Below are 24,487 nucleotides of genomic sequence, written 5' to 3'. Positions count from 1 at the left end.
TCGCCTCGAGAAACAGCGTTTTTTCCTTTCCCCTCTGGGAGTAAAACGCGATAAATCTCGGCGGGTTTCATCGGGGCACGTCAGGTGATCCGGATTGCGGATGCTGCAACATTAATGCGATAATGACCGATACTACTCGATAACACCGGGCTCAGCAATCGGAGCTGTTGTCAATGTACAAACTCGGGCCAACAGACACGTAACAGACAAGCTGCGCGTTCCAGGCTTCATCGAAAATCTCCCTTATACACCAGAGGCATTACCGTTGTCCGATATGTTTACATTCGATGCTCGCGATGTATCTCTCTGTAACATTTCAGGAGCGTGTTCCTTCGCTCGCGTGATTGATCGGCTGAACCGTGCCATGTTCCCGGACAACGAAAAAATATCGACGAATCGCGTGTCGTGAAATATTGCGATTTCATTGCGAATTCACGCAAACCGAACGGCATTAACGCGTTTGTACGATCCGCTTTAAACCGTAGACAGCTCGAAAAGAGGCTCGAAACGCGGTTTCGTCGCTGGGTTAAGGTCAGGCTAATTGATTAACGATACCGAGCGTGGCCGCTGCAGCCTCGCCGATGTTAATTTTAATTTCTTTTTTAACCACAGCTCGCAGAGAATGTTGGCTTTCGCGAATGCCTAAAGCTATTTAATTACGGGAAATAATTGGATCTTCCACGTTAACGTTTCCGCGATCGCGCGACGATGTCTCTCACGATATTCTTGAGTTATATTCTGTTGCTTAAATCAATGTGTCATGATGTGTCCAGACACGCTCACTACTAAAAAAGTTTCGTGTGCTGACAGAAATGCCAAGAAAAAAGTCAACAAGACAACTGTCGTGACTTTAATCTACAAAATTTTACGGGTAAAATTAAACGAGACATTTCGTGAGAGTTATTTTTCTATCTCGAATATGTTTAGGTGTTGTAATGATGCTGATATAAATAAATTTATAACTTATAAATAAATAAATACAATAATTATAATTATTTTCACATAACGGAAATTAATATTCATTTTAAAGTGATGGTCTTGATATACTATTTCGCGGTATTCATGATAAATCGAGATCGTTAGGCAGTTATGGATCTCCGTGCTGAAAGTCATTAGGTTACGGGGTGGGCCCACGCGGCCAGCATGTGTCATCATTTGGGAGTCAAATGGCTCGACATCGATTCTTAAAGTCAACCACGCCTGAGAGATTAAGTCGTTAACCGCCAAGATTCCCTTCGTGTAATTATAAAAACTCGTTTTACGTTGAAACACAAGCTAATTCGAGAGTTTATGATGTAATTTTGTATCGTGGTTTTTACTATATTTGAGCGAAGCAATGTGTGAATTCTGGATGATTACGAATCCATATTAATATATGAAGCAAATTAAATTAAAAACGACGAAGAAATTTAAGGACGAGCATAAATATAATATATGAAGAGCTTATATTTACATAATTAAAACCATTCTGTAATTAAATATGAAATTATTTTTACGCGAAATAAAAGACATAAAGATTCAGAGAGAATGAGAGATATAATAAAAGACGCATTGATTAAATAAATAAAGCAGAATAAAATAATCGTGATTTATAAAATATTTCCGTTGTTTCATTTTTTTCTAACGCTGATAAAATGCACAGCTCGTAGATTTTATTTATTTTAGTAACGTAATGGACGTTACGTCACAGATCGGTAATTTAACTCTCAAAAGAATTTACGGGGCCACGGTATTATTATATTAACTTTGTATCTTCACCGTTCAATGTATCACGTATCGCGTATCGCGTTACAGATTACGAGCGATACGAGCGAAACTATAAACAAATTGCACCGAATCGTTTCGCGGTGATCGATGACATCGATTTGCCGGCGATAAATTTTCGAATGAACGGTAAAAATAACCAAAGAGACAAACGGACAAAATTTGAATGGATAATTAACAGATCGGCCTCGGCGCGCAAGGACCAGTGATTAACTGCGCGCTTCTTTTTATAGAACATTCATCATTATTCGGCCCTTTAATCATTTTCCGCGTAATGCAGGCGCGCGTAAAAAGCGCGTAATTACTCCTTCTCTTTCCTCACCTTCTCTTTCTCTTTCTCTCTCTCTCTCATCGTTTCTTTTTCCGTTTTTTTCCTTTCCTTTTTCTACAACGCGCCCAGATCGGAGTATAATTATCAGAGTGTCGGTTTTTTCCCTCCGTCTCTCCTCTTGTCCGGGAAATACCTTACGGCCAGTTTAATCATCCGAATGCACCGTTCATAAGCCAGGGTCGTGAAGTCGTTGCACGTGCTACGTTGCCCGCAACGGCTGCCTATAGTTTTGCGTAGGCTATAATTACCGCGTACGTGCGTAGGCATAAATTAATTTGCGTAAGCTACTTTGATTAAGCATCACGTCGAGGCAACGCTCGAAACCGAGCTCAGCTCGATCCCCTTTGCTCATGCTCGCTCTGGCTAATTCGAAATCCTGCGATATTAAGCCGCACGCCGATTGTCCCGATTCTTTTTCCTTTTGAACGGGGAGAATCGTTTCCTCCTTCGTCGGAGGAGGTTTAATCAAGTAGCGGAAATCCCGCTTTAACACCTCTGATTCTAAAAAAACGCGGCACAATTTTTCTGCTCTGATAGTTTGCTTCTTTTGTTCTGCATTTGCGTGGCATTCTAATAAAAGATAATTATTGAGTTATTGCTATTGTTAAAAGTTGATATAAATTATATATTGTTAAGTATCACGATACGCTGAGAAAAATATCTAATCGGATAATCAATTACATAATAACAAACGGATATATCCGCTTAAATTGTATTAAGACAAAGAAGATGATCAGACATATCCGATGAAGATAATCGGATATATCCATCATTTAATCGGTTTAATAATTTAAATAAAATTAACGGAAACACTATTTAATCGGTTACCCGATGGAACTTTTTCTCAATGTAGGATATTTCAAGATTGAACATGTTCTTCTTCGAGTAATTTGAATCTTGAATCTTGGAACGTCAGATACATTGTCTAATCATTGTTTTGATATCTCGCTGTTCGTACTGTGACAAAGAAACAATTTCATGCAACACAAGGTTATCAAATATGATCTTGGAGTCACAAATGTATCAAGAATGTAATTTATTTAAAAGACTTCAGTGATTCAAAAGAGAATCAAGTTTAGACTTAATACATATAAAAATTAAACAATAAATATAAAAAATATAAAATATAATAGCTTTATTTTACACGAATATCTTGACGCACATTCGTTATCATCATTAAATATTAAATTATTAAATGTCACGGCAATGGACAATATCAATTTCCGCTGGATATTTATTTGTTGTTTTGTATTAAATTTTTATGCAATGGACAATATCAATTCCCGCTGGATATTTGTTTGTTTCGCATTAAATTTTTATGTCGATCTGTTGTTGATTTCCGGCTCTCCAAGATATAAAAGTCTCGCGTTGAAAGATTAATCGATGCGACAAGGTGTAGCCGGATACATTTTCTCAAGTAAAGCAAGAGAAAGAACTCTCCGTACGAAAAGAATAAAGTTGTTCATTGGCGAAACAGAAATACTCTGTATGCGTGCGCGTTCATGTGTGTGTGGTGATAAAATAAAATGGTAAATTGGTGGACTTCACGTGGTCTTAACGGGACCACCATTGCATAATAGTTGTTTTACAACTACTGTACGTGGCTGCATGTGTGCGGTGTGCTGGCTCTTCCGGTGCAATAAAAATATTTTTCTTGCTCGGTTCGCTTTTCCTTGTGTGTGTATGTGTGTATGTGCGCTATAGAGATACCGACGAAATGCACCTGTTATTTTTTCCTACCCGCATATTAGGAGTTGTGCGACATGGGGGTGTCTTAAATGGTGTCGTGACCGAGATCAAGAACGATGAGTTAATCTTTGCGCGTTCCAGACAATATTTCTCACTTCCTGGATAAATTTCACAAATCAAATTCCAGATACGATTGGGTAGACAATTATCTTACACACGTGTGTTTATGGGTGATTTTCTTCTATCTTCGCATGAAAGATCAAAGACAGAGTTTTTATTTGTGCTTGCGAGGATGATCTTGTTGAGAAACATCGGGATTATCGATTATCATTAATTTTCGATCTTGATGTGAAACGTTTTCTGATAGTTTATTGTGGAATAAGAAGACTTACAATTAGTAGTCTCATTGATAAACAAGATAGGAGGGTTTAATTAATTGTAATACCCGTGTAAAAAAATTTATAGGGTCCTAAGTAGGACCCGATTAATTTTCCTCAATATTAATATGGCCCTAGAATAGTATGTAACAAATATTTTTTCGGGACCTTATAAGGAAATAATAAAAAATATAATATCTAATCGGGCCACGATGTGGCACTGATAGGGCATCCCTTTTTAGGACATCCCTATTTATTCCTTATAGGGGCCTTTACTTTCATATTAGGCCCTAACAATTTTCTGCACGGGTATTTATCATAATTTTGTTTTCCTCGCAATAGGAGATATCAGAGCAAGTAACATTTTCACTGGTTTCCCGTTTTGTTAATTATTCGCTGCCGAATGAGAGTTTGCAGTTTTCTTGTCGGATTTTTAAGTACGTGTTGTACTATAATAAAATACGCAACGAATAATTAAGCAGGTCATAACGCATATTATGAAAGGAACGGTATTTGCTTAATTATATCCCTTTTGCGCGCACGCCGCGCCTTTTAAGCTAGTTTCTTTACTCATTCCGTAATTTTAATTACGCTGAAAGTATATCGCGATGCTTTCGAGCTTCCGACTCGTGGACCACATTGCAAGAGTGAAAAAAATACTTTTTTTCCTTTGAAAGAGAAGACGAAAAATCCCGTATGCGAAATCCCGTACGAATGCCAAGAATATGTTAATATATAATAGACTTTTCCATATGTTTTATTCTTTGCATAATATATAATTAAATTCAGAGACACTACAGTTGTACTTTTAAGCATAAATCTTTCTAGGTAACTCATAAAAATTTCGTTCGAATAAGTATAAACGCGATAATAGACAAATGTAGTGCGACTTATTTTGTTTAATCTTCATGAAAATATTCATTGCAAATAAATGTTCAGAAGAGTAATAACAAAAATACGTGACGGGAAGAATACGTGGCGGTTTTAATATAACATAAAATAATCCAAGTGGCTTGATGTAATTTGAATCGATATATTTCAAGCTGATGCAGCTGCATTAAAGAGAGGAAGAAAGAAAGAGAAAGAGAGAAAGGGAAAAAGATAATGGCATTCTTTATTGCATATTATTACATCGGTCCTGCGTGTATAACAGCAACAGTAATAAATTATTAAAACAATTAACAAGATTAAAACCGATGTTACTGATCGCTGTGTACATGCACATTTCGCACGGACTCGGGCGCCGCGCATAAATGTCGGATGTGACACGTCAAGTTTTGCGAGCATTCGCGGATATTTGTCGTACGAAATTTATAATCCTCACGGATAGCGCGGCGCGTACATATTTTTCCAAATCCCCTCGCCGCGCCACGCGAGTTTATTAACACGCGTGCACCTATTGTAAACGCGACAAAGTTTCCGTGCAACGATTTTTCGCTCTGTATTCCGCATCCTGTGGTGCTCGACGCTCGGCTGCGACAGAAATGACTGGATCAAGCCGGCCGACACCGGAAAAAAAGGAAAAAAAAAACAAAAATGCAATTCCTGGCGATTTCGTCACGGGACACGTGCCGGCGAATCGATCAAACACGAGAAAAAGATTTTAAACGCCAGCAGAGAACACGCTTTATCGATGTACGCGTTAGCTCGTAAAAAATAGCGTTCCCTTCTATCCTTTCAAGAGATAATCTCCGATCCGGTAGTCGACGTCAATTCTTAATTCTGCTTCTGATGGGATCCACGTCACGTGATATAGACTCAATAAAAAATGTATGCACATATGAGCACACCCTCATCTTTTTCCCTCTTTTTGTTGAAAATATGATTAGTTTTATCCATCATATTTTCACATGCGGTTATATTTATTCATGGAAGTGCTTTTCTTTTTCTTTTTATGAAAAAGCGATAGGATAAATGAATAAATGTGCTGAAATAATGTTCAAGAATTTTGTTACTTGTAATTTATATAATTATTAAATAATGGGTAATATCTCGTATGAGTCTTTTTCTATAAATCGTTTAAAGTTCAAGTCAACATTTATTCTGTATTCTTTTAATTGCTACATTATTATTCGTAAGTAACATTTCGCAGGTAAATAATACGGATACGTATTATTTATAAATAATATTTTATACGGATAAATATTTTTGTAAATAGTACAGTTTATATTAGTTTACCGAATTTTATTAACAGTAGAGCAAAATTAATTTAGTAATTAAATGCTCTTTACATGAAAATCAAGAGGGAAAACTGCGTAAATCGTAATATCCTCAAGAATTTACATTCGGAAATGAGCACAAGCCAAATAGCCATAAAGATTCCATTTCCAATGGGAAATCTCAGTTTCCTCGAATAATGTCCTCTTGCGCGTTCCGTTAAGATGACGACCTTTCCGTATGCTGCCGGAGGAGTGGCCCTTATTTCGTTACGTTTCCGTAGATTTTCTAGTTTGTCTTATTCTGTCTGACAAGCCGACTTTTCGCTGCCTTTCTTGTTCTGTTCTCGTTCCACGGTAGCCCGGTTTCCAGTCATCGTCATCCCGACGTGTTTTAACATTCGCGCAAGAACTACAGAAGTAATCTTTCATACGAACATAGTTTCGCTTTGTTTGAGGTAGCATTAAATCACTGGCAGGCGCACCGTCGGCAACTTAAACGTAATGCAACTCAAACTTGCGGAATGTATTTATACGAGCCAGAAAGTTTACATTTAAATCTCACCTACTGGCATTCGGCCTGGCTTTTGATGACCCCATAATAACTTAAGAATCTTCAGTGTTTTTGGTGGAATGCAATGTTGCAATATAATTGTTGCGAGCACAATGTTAAGACAATTATTATAAACATTTCGATCTTGATATATCTCGACGAAACTCTATGAAAGGAGACTGCGCGAATCACATAATCCGAACTACTAAATTGTGATAATGATAAGCGTTAACGCTTTTACTTTATTGCACTTTATATACGATTTTTCTCCTTCTTACGTACTAACGTGCGCATAAATGCGCACTGGATTTTGTTTACAAAACCGAGTGCTGGCTGATACGGTTCTTGATTTAACTGATATTGCTCTTAGAAAGAATTTACCTTCCCTGCGGAGCTTGACTGAAGTGCTCCATCGGTTGCTCAGTTTCCTTAAGATGATATCTAATACTTAGTACACAGATATTATCCTGGATTAGCATAAAAGGTATCTGAAGTAAAAAACTTGCCTGGCGATGTGGCAGGGGAAGCGGCTCGTATTTCTTCGTGCTTTTCGTTGATCACTTTCTCTTGCTCGCTCTCGTTTCTCGAGAACGCTCATTCCTCGCGCGTTCCTCGGGCTGACTACACGTTCCTCGTTCCACTTGCGCTCAAGACGTCTCACGTCTTATGCGAGCACGACGCGCCTAGCGAGGTTCAAGAGATACTTTGCAGATCAAATTCCGCAATGTTTCTTCCGCGTAATATACGAATAGTGCATAAAAAATGGAAACAATGTATGTGTGTATAAAATATCAAAAACTAAGATGGGATATTAGTAAAAAAGCATTGCTGTAAATGCAATGTTGAAAATGTCTACAAAATTATGATGCAATAATCATTATTCTCATTTTTCATAAGATAAATATTATTTCTATGTACGTTATAGATCACTCAATATACTGATTGAATCAGAGATATTTTTATGCAAATATTTACTGTTCTGATATATTATTGTTATTTCCTAATAATCAATAATTGTAATTACATACATACATATCAGGATGTTTTCTAGATAGTTTTGTTTTATTAATTAAGAGTTTGGCCAAGGCAGCATCGCGCCTCTAGCCGGGCCGAGGCAGCTCGAAAATTCTGATTTTAATGAGGCCTCGCCGGCTTCTAGAGGGGTCTCTCTAACGCAAGCACCAAGCAATCTCTATTTCCTCCCGAAAGAGAGACTTCAAGGCTGGAAAGCACTCCTGAAAGAGTAGTTGACGCGTTCGCACAATAAGCCACCAAGTGGGAAGTCCGAAATGGTGCTACACGACGTTGGTTGATGTTGGCGTTGGTTGAAATGGTTGACGCAGGTTTTAAAGTGCGTTGCAGCCAAACAGAATGAAAACGAGATAGAGGAAAAAGAGAGCAAGAGAATAATTAAATGTAAAATTTCGCGCGTGCTACTTGCGATTTCCAGCAGTTGAAATTTCGCGTGACAGAAAATTAAAGACTCTCGCGTTTTCAACACGAACATTCTTCTCCTTTTGGTTCTCGATTAAGCGAACGAGATAATGTTGCACGGTAATTTATAGCATTTATTTTAATAGCCGCGATATAACTCTGTGTTGTTCGCTTTATGGCTCGCAGCCCGCGTTCTCGGCGCTAATTGCGAAGCATCTTAAACGGTATGAGCTCGTAAATATGAGCGTATGGTTATCACCATTATATATCCATCAGGTTCTTAAAGTCAGGACGCGTTTAACAAGATCACGATTTAACGCAGCCGAGAGGAAAGCCGGGAGACACCGCCTCGTGATTTTTCTGCTCTACATGCATGTGATTTTCTGGCGTAGCGCCGTGACACGCAACGTGACTCCTGCACCCCTGTACAAGCGGGGGTGAAATACGTTACGCGACAATTTACGATGACGTTTAAATCAACGGCGGATTTACGGGCGATCTTTCGCGCGACAAATGAGCTCCGTGCACACCCACGTGTTTGCCTTCGGATATCCCGACGCGAGATAACATTGACCCTTCAACGTGTACCAAAACTGTGTGGCGAGATGTGCAGCGAGATTGACGTGTGCCTCTGCCGTCCCTTAATTTACGAAATAGCCGTGCGTAATTGCAGTTGATTAACAAGAAATAGACTAATAGCATAAAATTACATGCTTCATATAAAAATAGTTTTGCCTGAAAATATCAGTGTAGATGATTGTAAATTGATAAATAATTTGTGATTGTGATTTATTCTTCTCAGAAACTGTTTCCGCGAAATATAGATTCAAAAATTCAATCTTGTTTAAAGATAGGAATTAACAACGACACTGTACACACTTAATGATTATTAATTTTATGTAGCTTTACATCCTGCGCTCGTCTGGAAATCTCGATAAAAAGCAAAGTTACGATCACTCGGAATGGATCACGCGCGAAATACCCCATAAAAGGCCGCTAACGCGCGTGAACGACAACTGAATAAAAATTTATGCGCGATCGTAGTGCCGGCAACAATCGCGCTCTGTGACTCCGATAGCAGAACAGAAAAATGGAACGGAATTTTTAGTCACAGCCCGTTTTTCGCTGTTCTCCCTCGCTTCTCTTTCTTCTCCCTGCGCACGGTAATATCAGTTCAGACACACCGGCCCCGAGTGATTTGCATACGGTGGTCACGCGGAATTTTAAATGACTGAAGAAAGGTTCTTTCGCGGGTCGTGCCCGCGATTCATCGAGGTGCAGGAGGGGCGTGCATATTTTAGAGGCTGGGAAGGTGCGAAGGTACAAAAGAGGCTACCTGGTGTCGCGCAGGTTAAATTATGAGCCTGCTATCCATGATGAAGATACATTCAACTTACAGTAATATTGCTGCTTCCACGGAGGGATACGGTTATGAGACACTGCTTGTCGCGGAGACTTCGTTTCTCTCTTAAAGTCACTTCATTCGCCGGGAAAAATCGCGCAAAATTGCTTTTGTTGATAAAAACAAAAGAAAATTTTGAAACGAAGATTGAAAAGGTATTTAAATAAATATTCTCCATTTATATTCGTAGAAACGCTCTCTGTGAAGCATTCTTTTTCATACATTATTCTTAACAATTGTTAAGTGCTAATACTTTTTATTTATTATTTGCAAGTCAGAAATGTTAAAATATTAGAGATGTTGGAATCGTGGAAAACATGTCAGACGTGCTGTCGTCAGTTAGTTTTATTTTCCGACATTCGTAGTAATAAAAAGTTTACGAGCTAGCGTGACGCGTGTTACACGTGCAATAATGCGATAGAAATTGCGTTCTCCGCGCGGGATCGTTTCAAGAACTGCGGAACGAAGTATATCGTCCGGGATTATCGGCTAATCGTTAACATGGTTTATTAGGCAACTCGCCGATGCATAAACCCGTGCTCATCGAATGATGTAATTTGCATACTCACGGCCTGTATTATCGTTTATCCACGCTTAATTGATCGCACGGTGTGAATAACCTACCTATAACATGCCTTTCTAAGATAGCGTGAAATTTTGATTTGCATATGCAAGGACGCGAGTGCATCTGTAATAAATATTTTAATTGCATCGCACGTACATTACAGCTAAATGGATCAAGCGACGCGCACGTGTCTGCGGATAAAAAACGTATGCGTCAATGTACGCTCACGTTTTTATTTTTAAACGTCTCACGGATAATTTATAACATTATTGATTACGCCATAGATATAATCGGATTCAACAAGCATACACATTTACAACGAATACGCGCGCAATTTAAATAAGATTTATTTATAAATATAAAATAAGATTTCTCTTTTTTTTCTTGTACAGTTATAGTGTAATACATATTGCGTAGTTTCGAAAAGTTGTTCCGTTTTTTTATGGAATATCTACATATTTTTAAGGCGTAATATTTGATTAGAAATCAATCGGTGAAAAATCAAACGTTCTGCCAACAGTAGTAAAATTTTTTTTAATTATGAGGGAATTGCAGAGCGGAGAATTATTTGCACATACCACTTTCTCATCAAAGTAAATATCCCTTGAAATATGTAAAAATATATTTCGTGTTTCGAAAATAATTTTCGGTAACTTTGACGCAGGACGTACGCGCGTGTGGGATGATATTTAATGTATTCGTATCTATAAGCGGAATACGCCGCAGGCATCGAGTTGTCGATATCGCCGATTATGATATAATCCGCGGATATTAAATGACCCGTATCACGCATGACGCAAACTGATCAGTGTGAATACGCGTTTTTCGGTGTCAGTGCTATTTATTTTCGGCGTATAATTCAGTTACCAAAATACCGACGATTTATTACAACGATTCTATAATAAAAGCGCAATTAAAATATTTTAACGCGACGGAATTGCACGCAGTATTATGTACGAGAGAGAAAGAGAAAGAGGAAGAGGGAGAAAGAAAGAGAGAGCGAGAGAACAGAGGGACACTGCGTTGATAATTGACTTTAATCAGCATTTGACAATTCTCGTTATTAGCTTGACCGCGATGCATTTACGTGATGTAAATGAGTTAAGTAACGTAAACACGCTTGTTGGGCCATGAAATACCAGTGCAGCAGAGATCATAAACACACTAACTTCCATTAAAGAACAAGCACGGCGGAAGTGGAGTTCGGTCAGTGCCCGAAGCGTAGATGGCCAATCGGTCCCGCGCTCAAAACTCAAAGCTCAAAAAGCTTTCATCCTCCGTTTGATTAATTGTTTGCCTGAAAAGAGATCAGCAAAACCCAGAAAGAGGCTGTGCAGAACGGTCCACTCGAAACAGCGGTATTTCGTCGCCGGGAAAATGCTGCGGGGCGCATTGGTGCACGTTTTCGAAACAAAACATCCGCCGAAGGCGAATAGTCTGCCTCCCCTACTCCCGGTCTCTTTCCCTTTGCTGCGGAACACGCGGAAATAAAAAAACGGACTTCTCGAAGTCGACGGGTTAAGTACTTTAGGCTCGTTACCGCGTCACGTGCAGCACGCGCGAGAGAATCGTTCTCCTCGCTGTGAATATTAACGACTCGCGGAAACTTTTACCCCGAAAAATTCTGCTCGCGGCGCGGCGGTGAGAACGCGGCCGCGAAACTGCGCGGAAAATTTCCGGCGGAATTGTTCATCGAGCGGGCCGGCTGATAGGAATTCACTGGAATGCAACGTCACTCGATTGCCGCGTCGTAAAGGATTTACCGACGCGGAATAAATTTAGTGTTACAGTGTGTCGGTGTGCTCCGTGTCGGTGGTTTTAATAAATTTCTCCTGTGACGAAGCAACTGTTACGTAACAACGAGTTAAATGAACGCGCGAAACGAACGCTCACCGCGGCAATGAAAAACGCGATTCGGTCGTATCTCCCGATTGAGATTTACCCTCCTCTCCGAGATTTATTTCGAGGTCCGAGATTCCGAGATCGCACCGGGCCAAGGCAATAAATTCTGGTTGGTTATCCTAGATTTAATAAATTCCGCCAGTCCCCCAAGGCATAACGCTAAATAACGCGGTAAGCGGAATGGACATTTATTGTGGTTCGCGCGAAAAACGCAGCTCGGATATTTAGCGCTTTCATAGCTGCTGTTGCTGTTGCGAGTAAACTTCTTCTATAACGTGGGATATTGCTGGCTGGACGCGCGAACGAGTAACGAATAACTGTCAAGGGGTCGATAGTTGTGCGGCTTACCCTACATATCTCAACCGTCATGTTTTAATCAACCAATCAATAAATTCTCAAGCTAGTTCTCACGGCTCTAAAGTTGCGGAAGTCGCCTAGAACAGTACAGTACTATCAATCGTCCCGCTTGACACGTGTTGCACGTGTAGGCCTGCAGATGCAACCTGCAACTGCGCTTTAAGCGTGCACTTGGCTCGCGCGAGTAACTTGGTCACTTGGTCTCGCTACTCGCCATTGTTACGAGTAATTTCCTGTGTTGCCGCGCTAGAAGATGTCAGCTTTTCATTCTGAATATGTCGAGCACGACAGTATGTGAAACATTTTGAAGCATATTGTACAAAAATATATTTTAAAAATCTAAAAAAAGAAACAGGTCGAGATAATTTCGCAATTGCAAGGTTTTTGATTTTATATCAAAATTGATAAAACGGTACAAGTTGCGTTAAAAATTTTAATTTTAATTTTAATTTTTTTTCATTTTTTTATCTTTATATCTTTTTGCATATTTTTTAAATTTTGAGTCGTTTGTCCCAAATCTTAAATGCGCGATATGCATAAATGCTGGAGAGTATGATAATTTTAAACAATGAATCAAGTGTGCCTTACAATCAGTCAAGTCTAAATTCTTATAATTTACTAATATTATATAAATAAATATGTCGATCAATCTCACTGTGAAATTTTTCGTTCACTTTTTCAATGTAGCGTTTCTAAACACATATTTCCGGACACGCTGCACACAACATAAATGCATATCGCGCGTACGAATGAACGTATTAGAATCATCTAAATGGACATAGATACATTATTATAGATAGATACATTATCCCCCACGCAAATCATTAGTGACGGTGTTGCGTAATGACGTCCTGATGGTCGTGGCTGTCCAATCTCGGCCTCGGCGACCTCGTCGTCTGAAAATTGGCGGAGAACTACATAGAGTTATTCATTATTACTGCTTCTAATGTAACGACAAGTTTTCGATTCAGTGTCATACTTCCCGTACTTCCACCCAGTTGTTTTCTCGCGTCGGGCTATCTGGCTCGAAAGTTCCGCCGTGTGTGCATGTGTGCGCGCGTGGACGTACGCGAGTGTGTAACGCAACCAAGTAAGGTGGTAAAGACACTTTGCGCACAACGGGAAATGCGACAGTCGATTTATTATGTACAACGTGAGTCATACCTTTGATCGATACCTCGTACTTCAGCCAGTACATACCGGTCGTTATATCGTAGTCCCTCGGTCGTTTCAACTATCTGATGCTTCTGAGATATTCCGTGTTTCCACGGCGTGTCTCGCTAACTTCGTCGTCCTCCTCGCGCGAAGGACCGTTCTCCCTTCTAAGCTCCTTTCAACCCCTCGATGTGCGCGAGCTTTTAAAGATTCGCGCGGGATAAAAGCCACGTATTTTCGATGTGTTTAGTCGGAATTTTCGGAAACGGGGCGTCTAAATCAAACTTTGGTATATTAGGTTCTGATCGATCGACTGTTATCGTCCCGAGCGGAGGCGGACGAACCTTGCGCGCGCGATACGTGAGCGTAATGCAACCGAACGTTATATTCTACGGCCCGTTATAAATGTTTAGTCGTCGCTGCATTTAGACGAACAATTTCCTTCCTTTTTTTTCCTTTCCTCGCGTATTTTCAATAATTCATCGCCGCGCGACCGGCGTGCGCACGAAACGGCGCGATTAATTTCCTCGAACGGCCTCACGCGGAATCGACGTCCGCTTAAATCATTGATCTAATCGCGACTTCTCCGTGGGACTATAGTATCCTACATAATATCCCGCAATTATTGCGACATTATCCTCTCTAAATCGCCATTTGTAATGGCGCTGAATATCGTGTACGGTATAATGTCGATAGGCATCTTGCCCCCGCACGCGTCTTGCAGCTGACGGCGCCGGTTATCGACAGACCTCAATACGTTTAAACTCCACATCCGCGCGCGAGATTCTCACCCTAAATTTTATCATGTCACGCGAATCCCGTATCTTTGATGGCGGTTTAAAGAATACGTCTCAATGTAGCGTGGAGGGGTGTGGGAACGTGAGCGGTGAGTCAAACGCAGCCTACGTGTCTCGAACATAAATGCACCCTCCCGAATAATGCTGAGGATGATAATGCTGTTCATTTGAACTGCAAACGATATAGCGTATATCTCTCTTTCTTTCAAGCATATCCTCAAGCGGGAACCAAGATATTTACACCATCGATCCCTTCTGTCTCCGACGTGGTTCTATCTTTTCTGAAAACGTTTCTCGTATGATGTTCTATCAGATACTCGTTTGTAACAACATTACGCAGGGCTACACGGTATATCCCACAGTTATTGTATGTACATATTTATTTTTCATGCTGGTATACACGTTGCGCTAGCAGGTTGAATGTCATCGCAGCGAGTTTTTGAGTTTCGGAGATAGAAAATAAACGAACACAGTCAAATCCAATGAAAATGACGGATATTTAATCTTCGTTATCGATTTTTCGAGCAAAAGCTCATTCTGATGACATTTTAGCTATGACAAAGATCCTCGAGGCAACTCCAAAAGCAGAGCTCCGGAAGATTATCCATGCATTAACTAATCGTGCTCGAGGCTGCCAAGAGACATATTTTGAATGAAATGAAAAATTTTTACACGTAAAATTGTTTTAATTTTAATTAAGGTAGCATCCATTCTCTCCATAATTTTTTCGAATACTACATCGAAAACGCAATACAAAAAATTATTTTTTATGTCATATTTCGGGGCGAAGTGGCACCATGAAAATAATATAATTACCCCCGTTATCAAGATATTACCGAACAGAACACGGTGGAAAGCGTCTGGATCTAAAAAAGTTCCCAACAAGAATCTCACGGTGTCCAGCCATGTCGAGGAAGTTCGGCTGTCGATTATATCGATTCGATCAGCTCACTTGATAGTCGAGCGACAGCACGAGGGTTAATATCGCGCGCGCCGCGAAACCGAAGAGTTGTGCGTGGCTCCTTAAAATTCAACTGAAAAGTCCTCTGCAAAGCCATACGCGGAGATTCCTCGCCTAACTTCGCCAGTGACACACGATGCATATAGAATAGGAATTCACCGTGAACGCTCTCCCATGTACCCCTTCGGCATAGCTGGGGAACTTGCCGATAAGTCGTCGCGAAGAATGAACTCCGTTTGAGTTCTCATGGGCGCTCCGCAGATTCTCCCCAGGGGAACGTCTGAAACACGTCTATTAAGAGCGAGTGCTCGCACAGATAACTTTTCATTGTGCGCGTTTACGAGGCGTTGATCTCCGCACGTACGCGTGACACGAGTATCTCGCGTGTCAATGTTCGAGCTAAACTCGGACGGAATCGTTATCCGGAAGAAAACACCCCTCGTTCGGGACGTCGTCAGCGTGACGACGTCGAGCGTTCCGTCGAGGAGTTAATGCGATTTCCGAGCGGGCGTGACGTCGTACGGGCCGGCTCCCTCGAACTCTTAGGGAACCGGCGAATCCCTGGCGAACTTTTGTACTTGCCGCCTTCGTAACTTCGTCTATCCGACGCGTGATGGATATCCGATAAGAATTCCGACCGGGACCCATCTAAGGGATGCGCTTCGACGGTTCACGCGCGTCTCTTCTTCTTTTTCTTTTTCCTTCCCCTTGCTTCGGTAAGACTTCTCGCGTGATAGCGATAACTCGCGACGACACGCAACACACGACAATAGATGAAGAATATTGCCATGGGGTTGAGCAATAACGATGTCTCTCACTCTCTCTTTTCCTCTCGTGGACACTCACCCCAACCTCCGACTTTTTATATGTGCACGTGAAGCGGCGCCAGGGCAGTTATTCCCCGATGTATACTCACGGATCAGACCGAAACTTGGTGGGTACGTGTGTATAGGAGGGCCGCGGGGTGATGAGGGTGCCCTTAAAGGGGATAGGGCGGCTACCAAGGGCGTTAGTGACCTAAAAGCCAAAGAAGTCGAAACTGTGACTTGGTGCTCGCTCGCCAGCAGAAGTCGAGCAATTCAATTTAACCCTGTGTTGGCGATCTACCGGGTGTCGTAACTCTGCAGTGTCGTTACAGTGTGCATCGCTCGCTCTGGAGAGCTATGTCCTTTTTAACGTTTCTCGGATGACAACGAAGGGAATTACGTGATGTTACTGAAAGATCGTTGATGGTACGTGCGAGATGCATCTATACTAACAGCTGTATTGGTCACTAGCTAGTATTTGATGAGGTCTCTATATATAATCGCGGAGTTCTTTATCATCTGCGGTGACCTTGCATCTACATATTTATCGCCCTCGAGAATTCATAGCCTTCAAATAAATTCCGATTCATAAAACGCAGATAAATCACGGACTTTTTTGCCGATCGGACTGATAAATGGCGTATTCAATCGAATTATTCAAATGAATTATAACATATTTCATATACTAGTTTGGTCGTATTAATGCTCAATTCTATTCTTAATTTTTAATCATACTTTTGATTGCACAGAACAATTTTGTGACCAACAAAATACACGCATACAAATTCATTAAATATAACACTGACCTTGTTTAACATTAATTAACGTTATCATAATAATAATAATTGTTAATATTATTATTACTAATTTTATTGGCATCTCTTGATAATGTTATTGGAAATATCTTGTTACAACAAATTACTTTAATTAAATAGTAATAATCTGCTCATACATATGTAAAACAGTAGAAGCTCATTACTTTTAGTTTTAAGGTAATTTTTGCTATATTGATCGTCCTCTTTACGTGCTTCATAATTTAATCCCACATAAATCGTGCACTAAAGTTCTCCATAATATGGCACTAATTCTATTATTTATCGATTTAAAAAATTCATATAAAATACATAGAGAGTTCTTTAGTAAGTGAAGCAAACATCTGCTCAGGATTACTGAATGCTTAATAAGAAATCTAATCTGCTATATCGAATACGATATACGAACGATAGACAAAGTTTCGATACAATTAAGTCAATAGGATAAAATAAGAATTGAATATTCGCATCGTGCATTTTATGGGATTTATTTTGCCGCAACTTGTCTATCTAAATAAAGTAAAAATTGCTTTATCCACGAGCGAATTCTCACTAATTAACAGATGTTTATTCTCCCATTGTTCATTTGCGCTCACACAAGCATTCGCGTAATTTGCATCAATTATTCGACGCTCAAATATTCGACATTCGATTAACATTGATCTCTCTGATAATTGTATAGCCAGTTGGGGTTTATGACGCCGGCTTATAACATGCCGCGAAATACCTATATATGCGGAACGGACATCGTTACACTACACATATTTGACTTCCAGCAGCTCAAAAAAAATGATCGAGAAATTGTTATTTTTTAATCAGTGATAAATGTTGCAATAAAAATATGTATACATTTTTTTCATATTTAGACATCAAGCTTATTTTATGATTTTCTGATAAACTTCCTGTACTCTTATTGTTCTTTCATATTTATACGACATTTATTTTATTTATTGACGTACTATATTCAACTTTAAAAAATCACGAAAATGTTAATTTGTTTTTTTTCTTTTTCTTTAAATTCATACGACGATATAAATTATTGTAATGATTCTCCTATATTTCAAGACTATGATGACTCGTTTAATTGAAATAAAGCACGTCTAAATTGACCGTAACGAGCCCATCGCCTGTGCGGGGGACATTATACGAGCTTGTAACGATCGCTCGTAGTGTTACCCTTGAAATTCATGGCATGACGAAACGCGGTTGTCGTCGTCGTCGTCATCGTCGTTGTCAAGGGCTGCTTTATTAGTAGATCGCCCTGTCGGCCCGCGACGTGGTAATCGACGTCTTGACTCGATAAGGAAGTGAAGCGCCTTAACTCGCAATCTCTTGTAATCTCACTAATGGCAGCAATTGGGATATAGTGCGTAGGTGAAGTTGTCCCATGAGTAACGCAACGCACTAACATGCGTGACGTTTCCTCTTCCTTCTTGCCGCAATCAATCGATCAACATTCGATTTCGCGGCCTAAACGGGGTATGTCTCCACAACAGTGTTTCAATTACGTCAATTCGGGCATTTATATAGTATAAAACAATTTCACTAAGCGTTTATCAAGTAATTGAGTTTTTGAAACGTCGCGGACTAATATCTGCTTTTTCTCTTCGTTATTATATAAAAGCTTTAATGGCTCGCGCGTGTACGATTTGATGCGATCTTTATTAGCTAACATGCTATATCTGATCTTTTTTCTCAAATTGCTTTTTTATATTTCACAAAAAATTATAAATGATTTGATTAGAGAGAATTGTCGGAGTTCATCGAATTTGAAAAGAGTCGAATTTATTTCAGCTTTTAATTAAATTTCAATTTGATTTAGATAGCAAGTCTCGAAAGCTCTCGAAAGCCGTTCTCTCACGTGCATCTTCTTCTCCGTATCGTTTGTGGAGATGAGATCCAAACCCGCAGCTTAACGCGTATCTCCGATAGAACCAGAGTAGAAGGACGTTTTCAGCATTTCCAATTCCGGGAGCGTTTAGGCGTGATCAAGGTCAGCTTTGTGCCATAAACGTCACGGTTATTGGAAAACACGCGAGCGCGTTCCGCTTTACAGTAGATTTCCCTTGCTCTGAGCGAAATCGTTGATTCGGTTGCAGTCGCGAAACGCGAGTGCATTGCACGACTGCACCCACTCTCCGCTTCGAGCCCATCGGCCAAATGTACTGCAGATTGCTTTTTATATCGTAACGCCAGCCCTTTCGTATTGCGTAGGTGCGTGGCGCACTGCCGGAAAATATCAAGCGGGATGTAAAGCTTCGTCGTGGACGACCGATGGAAATCGCCGGTAACTTTTCCTTTCGCAGGGAAAACCTTCGCGATATGCTCCCTCGGGTCGATGCACGAATCCACGAAAGTTCTCCGCTTTATTAGATCGCCGAGTTGATCATTCTCGCTCAGGCGAGCCGCGTTCAAAGCGAGGATACAACCGCGGTCATTCCATTACCTTTTGTCTTATGACGGTTGATATTAATCTGATCAAAGGCATATAGAGACAATTGAGCGTATCACATGCGAATGATTACATTAGCAGCAATCTCGCCGCAACAGCAACACCGTCGCTTCGGCAATTGCATCTAACAACTTTCTATTGCGACGCTCGACGATGATACTTGTAATTAAATTAGCTAGTAAATATATACCTCTACAAACACGTATACGGAACGTACGTTATTTCGTTTTATCATTATTGAACAAAATTTTTAATTATAGTTCAGTTTAACTCCTTGCCTTACAATAACGAGTGACACTCGTTAATACATTATAAATTACAGGTCAAAATTGAAAAACACAAGTGTGACTTGTCGTTGTTAGGGGCGCTATGCAACTGTTTGATTTAAATGCTATAAATTGATTTAAATATTATAAATTAATGATATAAATAATTTTTTTTTCATTTTCTTTAAATTCCATATAATATTACTTAATCTTTGTTTCATAAGAATATGTATCGAATTTAATTAATTGAAATTAAATTAAATTAAATTAAATTGAAATAAAATGGCATCTGCTTATCCAGTAATTATTTGAATGCACAAATTAAATAAAACAAATTAAATCACTTTAGTTTACGCAGTGGGGAAAATCCTAAGAACAAAAGGTTAAGCACACTTTACTCTCGCTGAATGCTCGATATAAGCGTTTCTGGAGCTCCCGATCTGCGATTGCTCCGAACAGTTCTGATAATGCACTCACAGTTATCTTGCAATTATTATGGAATATGAGCGACAACATTCCAGTGATTATTAGAATGATGCCGAGAAGTTTTCGAAAGATCGTCGGATGATTGTTCCGAGTGTTCTGCGGGGATTAATGTCAGAAAGTTTTCGCCATTGTCCGTTTTCACCACGCGCGCGTTATGCCAGAGTCAATTATTACATCCCGCTAAGAAAGTTTTCTCATTGCTCCTGGAAAGATAGCGGACACAACTTGGCACGGCTTCGCAATTGGAAGCAAAAGTTGCTTCCTTCCAATAGCCATGCGTTTGATTTATAGTTCATTGTATAGACGCTGGAGAAGGGGTGGAAATTGTGTTTAGTTGTTATATCGCAAGTAACACTGTTCTTTATTATATTATATTATTACCGACATAGTGTATATATATTTTTAATTTAATTAATAATGGTTAATAATAATAGAAATTAATGAATGATGTTAAACAATTAATTTTTATGATTCAAGAGAATAATGAATAATAGATATTGAAAGAAGAAACGATGATTCATTCAAAATGACAATTAATTGAAAAATATAAGAGAGATTGTTATTCAGATATTTAATATTTGTAATGCAGAATTTTTTACGATAAGACTTCTTCTACTTGAAGCGCGTTTTGCATAATTGTTGCATAAGTGATGCTGAATCTAGCAGTTTCTGTATAAGAATACCAGTTAAACGGCAATTCATAATACACGAGGTAAGATACGAGGATCTTAAGAAAATCTGTATATGCCTCATGAGTAAAGTTTCTGCTTGAGAAACTACGCGGGACGTCGCATGGTGATACTCCGAACTTAAAAGACATTCATTATCGAAGTTATGATACCAAGAGAGAATCCTAGAAGAACTATATCAGAGCAATTTTACTATTTTGCATTATATGGCCATAAAGCGACGTTCTACTTCAAAGACACACTATTTTATCGTGCATGTATGTACATTATGCCAAAACTAGATGCATTTTTTATATTTATAATTTTTTATTTTTGATTTTTATATGATATTTGTGTCTTTAGAAACTTTTTCTCTTATTTTGATAAAGTTATTTAGATAAAGTATATTTCTGAAGTAAAAATAAGGAATGTCGCAATGTTAAGCTGTCATCAAGTTCCACAGATTTGAATAGATTCTGATAAATTCTACTAAATTACATGGATCTCGAATGCAACTGCATAAAGTTGTATCGAATTGGTTCATAATGCCCATGTCGAATCTCGGTCGGAGAATTCAAAACGCGGTGTATATTTATCGCGTAATAATGTCTCGGAAAAATCGGCATGTCGTCACGCGATCTATTCCGCACTTTCATTCCATGTGCGACACCTCCGCGCGGTGACCCGTTCATTTATCATTTCTTCTTTTATCTGTTTCGCCGCCTTCTACCTTCCACCGTGTCATAAATTCTCTCCTCAAAGCGATACATAAAGCAACATTCTCTTCGTTTTCACCGGCAACAAACAAGAGAAAAGCTACGTATTTCAACCGGTTCGACGCGGTTTACCGATTCGAGCGACGCGACGCCGATCGTCCACTCGCGCCGCTCGCCGCGCGATATGAAAGTGGAATTTTGCAGGTTCGATTTTCACGCGCAGTCTGTGCGCTCCGATGATGCGTTTCGCAAATGAGATCATTTAACTCGAATCAGCGAGCGTAATAATTTATTTTATTCAATGTGCGCGATTTCATCGAGCTTCTAACTGTTTCGGTGCCGCATCTCCATACACACAATGTCGAATCATATAAATTTTCATTGAATAAATTTTACGCAGCGAGAGAAAAGTGTTCGGTATTTGCGATTATAATAATTGAATAGTAAAACAATTATATAGTTATAATATTTAAAATGTAAATTATATTTATGGGGACCATAATGTAACGTAAGATCAATATCTTGAAATCTTGGAGAGAGCTATTGTCCTGTTTCTAGGGCAAGAGTACTTTCTTTCTGTACTATCGCTCCTTCATGCGTGATCAACGACAGTAGTTACGTGACGAAACGGAAGGACATAAAACGTACGGAGAGAAAAAATTTGCAAGCGCGATGCGGTTATCCTCCATTGTGGTGTTTTATTGCACGTGACGGTTCTCGCGAGGCAACACGTTCCTTGTTCGTTGCAATATACGTTGCTGCGGCAGGATTGCACGCGTACGTCGCTTCTTGGAGAGCTGTCTCTCGTCCCGAATACGAAAGAACTCGAACGATCTTTCAGAAAATAGAGCAACTGATTCCCGAAATGTAAAATTTTTAACCATCATTCTATAGGCACAGACGTCATTCTCTCCCTCCAAACAATTTGTCCCCGCGAAATTGTTATGTTAACATACATAATTAAACTGTTATACACGTGCGTTACATATTGATATATTTGATCAATAGATTGGCCGCAAGTAGGACGCACCAATATAGAAAATGTTATTAGCACGGACCATTAGCAGATTTGCATTTTGCGTTGATATTAATGCGAAAGCTGTTTGATTGTTCGATCATTATCAAAATTTTATGTTAACCTTGCATAAACTTCCTGCTCGTTGTGTACTGCGAGAGAAAAAGAGAGACACATAACTCGAGTGCCAAGCAAAACAAGAGTAATTTATTTAAAATCAGAAATACGTGGCGGATGTTCTCCAAGATGCTTAAGTTAAATAATTGCGTTATTAACATTTTTAAATGCATTACGTCTTGAGGCACCTCGGTCTCGGTAAGGGAAGACCGGTTAAAAATTCACGGGCTAACAGGGTTGCTGCATAATATCAAGTTGAGGAGGCAACCCTTAAGGGTTGTAGTAAAACGCACAAACTGTAGTCGGTGTTTAAAGTGTAGACTACACAGTGGAGGCGCATAAAACTTGGTTACTTAACCGAGAAAGCAAGTAAACGCGAAAAGCAATATCGCCACGATGCTCGATTTGACGAGCACATTTACGCTATTTTCCTATAAAGTGCTTTTAATACTTAAATGTTTTGCATTAATAATTATCTTTATTTGTCATAACAGATAATTATCGTGTCAGAAAAGAAATAGATTTTACATTTTATATTAATTATATTGATAATAATAATAACAACATGTCTGGACAAATGTGTTGCACGTAATGTAGCGCGATTCCGTATAATTTATAAAAATAAAGGAATCGAGTAAAGGGGAATAGAGAAAATTTGTTAAAGTTTTCGCCCGTCGCAAACACAATTCGCTATTGAAAACTGTTTTATTTCTACCTAACTGCAATTAAAGTCGTTTTAAAGTGCCGGCTCAACTTGTGAATCGGGTATAATTTGCGCGAGTTTTATCTCCGGCAAAACACGCTTTTGCAAAAAACTGCGATTTCGTAATTAACGAGTTCTTCTCCTTTTTCTCGACTGTTCTCTTTTACTACTCACAAGATTATACACCGTGGACAATAATGAAGCACAAGTTTTATCGCATTATTTTTTTTATCGCTGTAAAATCTCACTCGTCGTCGTCGTACCGAGAAATCTGCAATGCTATTTTATTGTTTTACAAGAAACATGGTATGTTGTCATAAACGGAATATTGTCAATAAACAGTGCTATTTCGATTAATTTTACGATAAATTCTGATGCAGAAACTTTTAAACAAGGTGTGAAAAAATACGAAATATTATTCGCATCGAGCACAATTCTAAAACTTTTATACACTTTTATAATTTTTATACTGTTATGATATGTAGATTAAGTTTATCAAGAGACGCAGCTATTCCGTGTCACATACAATCGCACTTGTTTCCAGCACCACCGATAATTATTTCCCCTTTTTTTAAGGGAATGCTTTTCAATATCACGGGTCTGTTTTCGCGATTTACTCGAAAGCACGGTTTAGTTAAACAGTTTTTACAATTTATTCAATTTTATCTTTCTGGCATTTACGCTTCTTCACGCATTTCTGCATTCCGTTACGCGGCATTAACTCGTTTGGGGCTTTTCACGTTTACTGTTTTTCGGTTACTTTCACATTTGATATTTTTTACTCTGTCAACTCTACATCCGGATGACACGTGATGGAGGATTCCTTTTTGCGTGCGATTTTGCGTACGATTTTGTTACGCGCGACTGCCGCGTTCGAAAGCCTCGCTCCGCATAAAAATTCGAACGCGTGCCCCGATGTTCCATCCCTCGTTTTTACATTGACGATTTTTTCAGTATACACGCGCAACAACGGTGCCTGATGCACCGTTCGTACCAGGCCTCG

General features: G+C 39.4%; 1 protein-coding gene and 1 long non-coding RNA gene across 3 annotated transcripts in view; one reads left to right on the top strand and one right to left on the bottom strand.

Moving 5' to 3' along the window:
* LOC105278407 (acetylcholinesterase) overlaps positions 1-24,487 on the top strand; it is a 91,164-nt gene that overhangs the window by 10,967 nt on the left and 55,710 nt on the right. The window lies entirely within an intron of this gene.
* On the bottom strand, positions 430-20,681 carry LOC105278406. The gene is made up of 2 exons (XR_893780.3): positions 13,695-20,681; positions 430-13,426 (listed from the first exon to the last, which is right to left on the bottom strand). It is a non-coding gene; the product is annotated as an uncharacterized LOC105278406 (long non-coding RNA).

The sequence above is a fragment of the Ooceraea biroi genome, chromosome 10 (genome assembly GCF_003672135.1).
Source record: "Ooceraea biroi isolate clonal line C1 chromosome 10, Obir_v5.4, whole genome shotgun sequence".
Lineage (NCBI taxonomy): Eukaryota > Metazoa > Arthropoda > Insecta > Hymenoptera > Formicidae > Ooceraea > Ooceraea biroi.
The sequence above is the reverse complement of the archived record's forward strand: the minus strand, read 5'-3'. Positions and strand labels throughout refer to the sequence as shown.